The sequence below is a fragment of the Indicator indicator genome, chromosome 12 (genome assembly GCF_027791375.1).
Source record: "Indicator indicator isolate 239-I01 chromosome 12, UM_Iind_1.1, whole genome shotgun sequence".
In the NCBI taxonomy this organism is placed as follows: Eukaryota; Metazoa; Chordata; class Aves; order Piciformes; family Indicatoridae; genus Indicator; species Indicator indicator.
The window spans coordinates 5,292,531-5,301,764 of record NC_072021.1 but is presented as its reverse complement, the minus strand read 5'-3'; positions in this window follow the sequence as shown (position 1 = coordinate 5,301,764).

The window sequence follows — 9,234 nt, the reverse complement described above, 5'->3', positions numbered from 1 at the left end:
AGCTCGGCAGTGAGACTGGTTCCTCGAGCCAGCTGCTGCTCCGAGGAAATCTGAGGAGAAGGCGGCAGACATCCAGGTGTTTGTTGTGTGAATCATTGGCCAACCAGGCAGGTTTTCCAGAAACAACTGTTCTCATATCATTACTCACATCCCTTTCACTCTCCTCATCTATCAGCTTTGTCATTCCTCCCTTCCGCCTTTTCTTTTTTCTTCTTCTGGTGAGACCCCACCTGGAGCACTGCATCCAGTTCTGGAGCCCCTAGTACAAGAAGGATCTGGAGGTGCTGGAAGGTGTCCAGAGAAGGGCCATGAGGATGAGCAGAGGGCTGGAGCTGCTCTGCTCTGGAGACAGAGTGAGAGAGTTGGGGTTGTGCAGTCTGGAGAAGAGAAGGCTCTGAGGAGTCCTTCTTGTGGCCTTCCAGTATCTGAAGGGGGCTCCAAGAAAGCTGGGGAGGGACTTTGGAGGGTGTCAGGGAGTGATAGGACTGGGGAGATGGAACAAAACTAGAAATGGGGAGATTCAGATTGGATGTGAGGAAGAAATTCTTCCCCATGAGGGTGGTGAGACACTGGCACAGGTTGCCCAGGGAGGTGGTGGAAGCCTCATCCCTGGAGGTTTTTGCAGCCAGGCTGGATGTGGCTGTGAGCAACCTGCTGTAGTGTGAGGTGTCCCTGCTCCCCCATGGCAGGGGAGTTGGAAGTGGATGATCCTTGAGGTCCCTTCTAATCCTAACAATTCTATGATTCTTTTTTTTTTTTTTTCTCACTCCATGTTTCCCTTCCCCTGCTGTGTCTCCACCATACTTCTTCCACTTCCAAAACCAACAGGACCTGCTTGACCTCAGCTTCTTTCCCTTCTTTGGAATCTATTTCTCTCATGGATGTCTTAGGGGGTGATAATTTCACAATGCCTTCAATATGTATGAAAATGATCTAGCAGCAGTGGAGGGAAAAGAAGTACAGAGAAGCAATACTTCCAAGAAACTCACTTTCTGGTCATTCCTTTACTCCTCCTGAGGCAGAGCTAGGCACACCTGCAATCTCCCTGGTTGTAAAACATGCAAATAGTGGCCTTTCCTAGTCTCCAGAAGCTGTCTGTTGTACCCTCTGTTGTCTGCTTATTCACATTGGTGTCCTCTGGACGCTACTCATTTGCTTTCCACCTCTGCTAATGAGCTGCTTCCTCAGCTTCTCCCAGGTGAGACTTCCCAATGCTGCTGAGGACAGGTTCCCATAGAAAGTAGGAGCACCTCCTACCAATGCAGCTCTTACCAATGCACTTAGAATGTCTTTTCCTGTTATCCCTGCTTGCTTCCTTCTTTGGAGCTGTCATCTGCTGGCAAGCATGGGACCTGTCTTTCTTCAGGGAAGCTCACAGACCAGTTCCACCCTACTGAGAGTCACACTTCTTCCCCACTGTTGCTGCTTTATGCCTCCAGCAGTTTTGTTTGGCTTCATTTGGAGGAGTTTGTGTCTGTTATATGGATGCTATTCTCCTAGCCACTGCTGTGTCTCTCAGCCTAGCCACCTCCTCCAGCAGTCCTTCACCCCCATGCCACCTCATTCTTGCCTTGCACTAACATTGCTGCTACCTCACAGTTCAATAAATCCCTGCCAGGATTGGGCATAGATACCCCAAGCTGGTGGCACATGTAGCCACCCTCAAAGAAGGAGGAAGCTAAATCAGCAGCACACCTGGTTCTGATGAAGCAGCTCCACTCTTGTTCCTAGAGAGGAATCTCCTTGAGGCCCCCACCCAGCCTCATCCCTGCAGAAGCTGCCCTGCACATGCAGAGCTCTCAGCCATGGTCCCCATCTCCCCAGGCACAGATGTCTGACCTCTCCCACTGCACACAGGCAATACCACCTTCCCTTCTTCAGCCCTGACAGAAGAGGCCTGTTGAGAAGCTCCTTATTTGCTGTCACAAGGTCCTGGACCCTCTCAGGTGCTGAGCTAATGCTGTTAAACTCCTCAGCTATTAAACTTGCCCAGGTCAAGATGATGGATTTTAGTTTCCCTTTTACTTCTTGCAGGCAATGACATAATGGAACCAAATGGGTCTTATGGAATAAACAAAGCATACTCTAGAGATCACTTGTGTACTCTTTACTGTAAAGACCTCCAAAGGAGACTAAAACTTGACCTCTGTGCTGAGGCACAGGGAAATTAACTTTCTTTCAGCATGCTGGTGTCCTCTACCTCATTTTTAGTGTGGCATGCACATTGAACTTATGAACTACATATTTCAAAATAATTTTTTTTTCTTTATATATGTAAAAGAAGCTAATCACAGAATGTTAGGGGCTGGAAGGGACCTCCAGTGATCATCCAGTCCAACCCCCCTGCCAGAGCAGGAGCACCTAGAGCAGATCACACAGGAACACAACCAGGTGGATATTGAATATCTCCAGAGGGAGACTTCACAACCCCCCTGGGCAGCCTGCTCCAGGACTCTGTCACCCTCATAAGGCAAAAATTCTTCCTCCTGTTTCCATGGAACTTCCTATGCCTCAACTTCCACCACTGCCCCTTGTGCTGGCATTGGGCATCACCCAGCAGAGCCTGGCTCCAGCCTCTGGGCACTCCCCCTGCACATCTTTATCAACAGCAATGAGGTCACCCTCAGGCTGCTCCTCTCCAAGCTCCAGAGCCCTCAGCTCCCTCAGGCTCTCCTCATAAGGAAGATGTTCCACTGCCTTCATCATCTTTGTGGCTCTGTGCTGGACTCTCTTTACTAGCTCCCAGTCCCTCTTAGACTGAGTGGCCCAGAACTGGACACAATATTCCAGATGTGGCCTCACCAGGGCAGAGCAGAGGGGGAAGAGAACCCCTCTGGACCTACTGACCACAGCCCTTCTAATCCCCCCCAGGATGCCCTTGGCCTTCTTGGCCACCAGAGCACATTGCTGGCTCATGGTCACCCTCCCATCCACCAGGACCCCCAGGGCCTTTTCCCCTTCCCTTCTCCAAATGTTTTACCTCTTTCTTTCATCCATCCGTACATACAAAGACATGTGCACAGTTTGCACAGCTCCAAATATGTAACACTGATGCCAAAACCAAATGGGAAGCCCAAGTCTTTGCTCTGGTCTGGTCTGTTTAGAAAGCATGTTAATATTGGGTCAAGAAATATCAGTCTGGCAGGCTGAGGCTGTTTTTTGCTAGTTCACACACATATGTTAATGCAGATGGCCTTAGGACCTGTGAAGCAGATGGTGTCAGAGCACTCCATCACCTGGATATATTTGTCCACCTCTAGGACATTGAAATGGGCATGGTAAAACAAACCAGTCTCTAGGGCTTTGTTTATCCCTGTGGTCACAGGTTCTGCTGCCTGGACAGTTACATAGAAATCAGAAATAAGCCCAGGAGCAAAGCCCAGATGCCAAGATTTTTCCCTTCTAACAGAAGCAAGACTCAAGTGCTCCTCATTTCCCTTCTCTGCTCCTCAGAACAACCCCCACAGACCCTGGTGGGGCAAGGTGGGGGAGGGGTGGGCCTGGGGCTCTGGGTCCCAGGTGTAGGGACAAACACTTTCATCCAAGCTGGGACAGGCACTCACAGCCAGCCCTGTGCTTAGCCTTTCCTGCTGCCCTGGTGCTGTGCAGCTGACTGCTCCACCTCCTCACCCTCCGGGTTTGCCTTCCTGAGTTGTTTCACTGTCATTATCAGCTGGGTCAGGAATAAGATCTCAGAGCACGGGGGTTGGATTTTACCCCAACTGCTTGAGAAAAAAGCCCAGCAGTGTTCAATTTTGTCTCTTATATCTGATTCTCAACTTTACCAAACATTACTGAGCAACCTGCTGTAGTGTGAGGTGTCCCTACCCATGGCAGGGGGGTTGGAACTGGCTGATCCTTGGGGTACCTTCCAACCCTGACAATTCTCTGATTCTGTGATTACTATTGCAATGTGCATACAGTGCATATGCATAAATTAAACATGTGTGTGGTGACTGACTTACAAATTACAGCCTTCCAGAGAAGGGCAGCAAGGCTGGGGAGGGGTCTGGAGCACAGCCCTGTGAGGAGAGGCTGAGGGAGCTGGGGGTGTTTAGCCTGGAGAAGAGGAGGCTCAGGGCAGACCTCATTGCTGTCTACAACTACCTGAAGGGAGATTGTAGCCAGGAGGGGGTTGGTCTCTTCTCCCAGGCAGCCAGCAGCAGAACAAGAGGACACAGTCTCAAGCTGTGCCAGGGGAGGTATAAGCTGAAGATTAGGAGGAAGTTCTTGCCAGAAAGAGAGATTGGCCTTGGGAATGTGCTGCCCGGTGAGGTGGTGGGGTTGACATCCCTGGAGATGTTCAAGAAGAACCTGGATGAGGATACTGTAAGTAAACCTCACTGGTGGGGAAGAAAAAACCCCAACACATAAAACCTCCCCAGAGCAGGTTTCAGGTTTTGGTTATTGGTGTGGGAATAAATGGGAGAAAGCCAATCAGAAAGGATGGAGGTGGGGGGGGGGAAAGAAAAGGTTTGTTTCTTGTCATTTGTGTTTGGGAATGGCTTAAATAGGCATGAAGGATGTTCAAGAAATAGGTATGGAGATGCTCCAGAAAAGCCTGGATGGGACACTTGATGCCATGGTCTGGTTGATTGGATAGGGCTGGGTGATAGGTTGGACTGGATGAGCTTGGAGGTCTCTTCCAACCTGGTTGATTCTATCATTCTATGATCTCCTGCACTGTCAAGAGCCTGCAGTTTGGAACCCCACAACATCTCTCCATGGGGCTGCCAGTTCCAGTCACTGCCCACAGTCTATGTGTAACATACAACACAGACTAACCATGGCAGGATTGTAGGTAGGAGCAAGAGGTAGGCAGTGGCAATTGTGGAGGGTAGGAGATTTAGATGGTTTAGGAATATTCCAGATTCCAGGGGCCTCAGGGATCTCTCCACAGCAGAAGCTGAGCTGAACTTGCAGTTGCAACTATAAAGTTCACTGAAGCTCCCTGCCAGGGGACAGAAAACCCTCTGTCCCCTTTTGGAGGAAATTTGGGCACAGAATAGGCCAGAGATCAAATATAAATGAGGAGTGTGGAGCACAAACCCTGTGAGGAGAGGCTGAGGGAGCTGGAGGTGTTTAGCCTGGAGAAGAGGAGGCTCAGGGCGGACCTCATTGATGTCTACAACTACCTGAAATGAAATTCACTGGACCATACACAGAAATCTGGGCAGCTCCGTGTCCCACAGCTCAGCTGGGATCCTGGAAAATTGGCTTTTGAATGAAAACCTCTTTCAAAGACCAGCACAAGTGACTGGGAGCTGATGCCATTTGTCTCTCTCCCCCACCCAAGCCTTGAACACAAAATGAGTTTCTGCTCAGGCTTTGCTGACTCTCCCTTTGCCCTGGCTGTGTAAAGCCAGCACCAGAGCGTCAGCCCAAGCCCCTAATCTCCTCTGGTGAGTCCTCTAAGTGGTGAGATTTATTGTTGTTACGCTAATATGGAAACCTAAGAAATGGAAGGCTTGACCAGTGGGGATGAAACAGCTTCAGCTTTACAGTTTATAACCAGCTGCTTCTGCTGGGATGAGTTGAAAGAAACCATGCTCCTTCCCTAAGGATCAGACAACCCTGGCTGGCTTTCCCCTTGGATTTAGCCCTTCTCTTCCCCATGAAGACAATATTCAGACTGGCCCTGCTTTACATCACAGGGTGGAACTTTTACAGCCTGATAAAATACCAGGTGGCTCCCTTGAGCACAGTACCTCTCATAAATATTTATACCAGTAACTGCAAAGGCAAGAAGAGCAACAAACTTCAGCTCCTGAGGAATTCTTGCTGATAGCTGAGTTCCCAGACTGTGTTTCCCTAAACAGGATCTGCATTTCCAACACTGAATTGGCTTCCTTAAAGCCTTTGGCAAGAGAAAGGATAAATTGCAAGGGGCTGAATATTTGCATTAATTTTAACTACCAGTGAAGGTACTCCATATCTAAATATCCAATTCTGGGTCCATTTTAGCACATATTCTTTTCAGGGGAACTGCCAGGTAGCCATAAATGTAATCCCTGCTGGGAAAAAAAAGTTGCCATAAATCGCTTCTGCTACCTCTCATTTCAGCAGGACCATGAGGTCTGGCTGCAGTCATTCCTCCCACTGAAAATATTATGAACTCCCAGAGAAGCAGTAGAAGTGCTTCAGCAAAGCCTCTGACACCCTCTGCCTCAAGAAGCTCCTGGCCAAGCTGGCAGCTCGTGCCTTGGGCAGATTCACTCTGAAATGGGTCAAGAAGTGGCTGGAGGGCAGGACCCAGAGAGTGGTGCTGAATGGTGCCACTGCCAGCTGGCAGCCAGGCACCAGTGGTGTCCCCCAGGGATCAGTGCTGGGCCCCATCCTGTTCAGTATCTTTACTGATGATCTGGATGAGGGAATTGAGTCCATCAGCAGTAAGTTTGCAGATGAAACCAAGTTAGGAGCAGGTATTGATCTGTTGGAGGGTAGGAGAGCCCTGCAGAGGGACCTGGACAGGCTGGGTGGGTGGGCAGAGGCCAAGGGGATGAGACTGAACAAGGCTAAGTGCAAGGTTCTACACTTTGGCCACAACAACCCCAAGCAGCTCCAGGCTGGGGGCAGAGTGGCTGGAGAGCAGCCAGGCAGAGAGGGACCTGGGGGTGCTGGGTGACAGCAGCTGAACAGGAGCCAGCAGTGTGCCCAGGGGGCCAGGAGAGCCAATGGCATCCTGGCCTGGATCAGCAGTAGTGTGGCCAGCAGGACAAGGGAGGTTATTCTGCCCTGTGCTCAGCTCTGGTCAGGCCACACCTTGAGTGCTGGGTCCAGTTCTGGGCTCCTCAATTCAAGAGAGATGTTGAGGTACTGGAAGGTGTCCAGAGAAGGGCAGCAAGGCTGGGGAGGGGTCTGGAACACAGCCCTGTGAGGAGAGGCTGAGGGAGCTGGGGGTGTTTAGCCTGGAGAAGAGGAGGCTCAGGGCAGACCTCATTGCTCTCTACAACTACCTGAGGGGAGGTTGTAGCCAGGTGGGGGTTGGTCTCTTCTCCCAGGCAAGCAGCACCAGAACAAGAGGACACAGTCTCAAGCTGTGCCAGGGGAGGTCTAGGCTGGGTGTTAGGAGGAAGTTCTTCACAGAGAGATTTGCCATTGGAATGTGCTGCCCAGGGAGGTGGTGGAGTCACCATCCCTGGAGATGTTCAAGAGAAGCCTGGATGAGGCACTTAGTGCCATGGTCTGGTTGAGTGCTTAGGGCTGGGTCTTAGGTTGGACTGGATGAGCTTGGAGGTCTCTTCCAACCTGCTTGATTCTATGATTCTCTGATTCTATTCTAAGTGAGCTTGAGCCTTCTATTTAATTTCAGGGTCAAATTACATGGCTCACATCATAGACCGGGATCAATGCTGAGACTACCCTTCAGCTACTGAAAGGCATTTACATGCATTTAGAGGCCAAGCCAGTCACAAAAAAAAAAACAAACCCACAACCAAAATCTCATTTATTTCAGTTACCTACTTTGGTGACTGAGACCCAGTCACATGGATGAGCTATTAGAGGTCAAGGCCTCTGGTCTGCAAGGGAAGGTTGAGCACATTTTGTGTGGCAGCCACCTACAGTGAACGTTATTTAAAGTACTAATTCCTGTGCTTAGAATAGAAAAGGCCAAAAATACAGCAGAATTTTCACTTCTGCCAGCAGTGCATAAGCAGCTTTCATTGGCACCACATCCAGAAGCTTAGGACCTCAAGGATCTATTTCTGTGACCCTGTGGTGCTGGACCATCAGTGGATGAACTTCATGTTCACTTGTGCATTTCCAAAGCCTACAGTGCAACCATTTTAGCTCCTTCCCTGCCTCATTTGTGACTTATATGGAAATGTCTTCCTGAACTTACACCTCTGCTTGCATCACTGAATGTCCTCCCTCAAGAGTCTGGAAATGCATCACTGAATGTCCTCCCTCATCTCCAGCTTTAAAGTCTCAAACCTGCATCTGCCTTTTTACCTTCGGAGTTAAAAGGGCACTCACGAGGACAAATTCATCCATCCAGAGCTGCTTCTGCCTTTAGCATCTCAGGGTCAGTGCAGGCTATGCACCAACAGCTGCCTGTCACCTTCTGCTTATGTGGTTATGTCAACTTCTGTAAATGTGGTTAACATTTCTGTAACTGCTTTGAATCCTTAATGCATGCAGACAAGAAGGTGACCTCTGAAGACACATGCAACTTTTGATCATAGGATCATAGAACTGTCAGGGTTGGAAGGGACCTCAAGCATCATCCAGTTCCAACCCCTCTGCCATGGGCAGGGACACCTCACACTACAGCAGGTTGCTCACAGCCACATCCAGCCTGGCTGCAAAAACCTCCAGGGATGAAGCTTCCACCACCTCCCTGGGCAATCTGTGTCAGTATCTCACCACCCTCATGGGGAAGAATTTCTTCCTAACATCCAATCTGAACCTCCCCATTTCTAGTTTTATTCCATCCCCCCTAGTCCTATCACTCCCTGACACCCTCAAAAGTCCCTCCCCAGCTTTCTTGGAGCCCCCTTCAGATACTGGAAGGCCACAAGAAGGTCTCCTTGATGCCTTCTCTTCTCCAGACTGAACAACCCCACCTCTCTCAGTCTGTCTCCAGAGCAGAACAGCTCCAGCCCTCTGCTCATCCTCCTGGCCCTTCTCTGGACACTTTCCAGCACCTCCAGATCTTTCCTGTACCAGGGGCTCCAGAACTGGACACAGAGCTCCAGGTGTGGTCTCCCCAGAGTGGAGCAGAGGGGGAGAATCCCCTCCCTGGCCCTGCTGGCCACACTTCTCTTGCTGCAGCCCAGGCTCTGCTTGGCTCTCTGTGCTGCAAGTGCTCACTGCTGGCTCCTGTTGAGCTTCTCCTCCCCCAGCACCCCCAAGGCCTTTAGTTCAGGGCTGCTCTCCAGCCAGTCCCTGCCCAGCCTATAGCAGTGCTTGGGATTGCCCTGACGCAGCTGCAGGACCTTGCACTTGGTCTTGTTGAACCTCATGAGGTTGGCTTGGGCTCAGCTCTGCAGCCTGTCCAGGTCCCTCTGGATGGATCCCTTCCCTCCAGCCTGTCTGCTGCACCACACAGCTTGGTGCTGAGGGAGCCTCACTGCCACTGTCCATGTCACCAACAAAGATGTTGAACAAGCCTGGTCCCAGTGCTGATCCCTGAGGGACTCCACTTGTCCCTGGCCTCCACTTGGCCATGGACCCACTGACAGCCACTCCCTGGGTGCAGCCATCAAGCCAGTTCTTTACCCACCCTGTGGT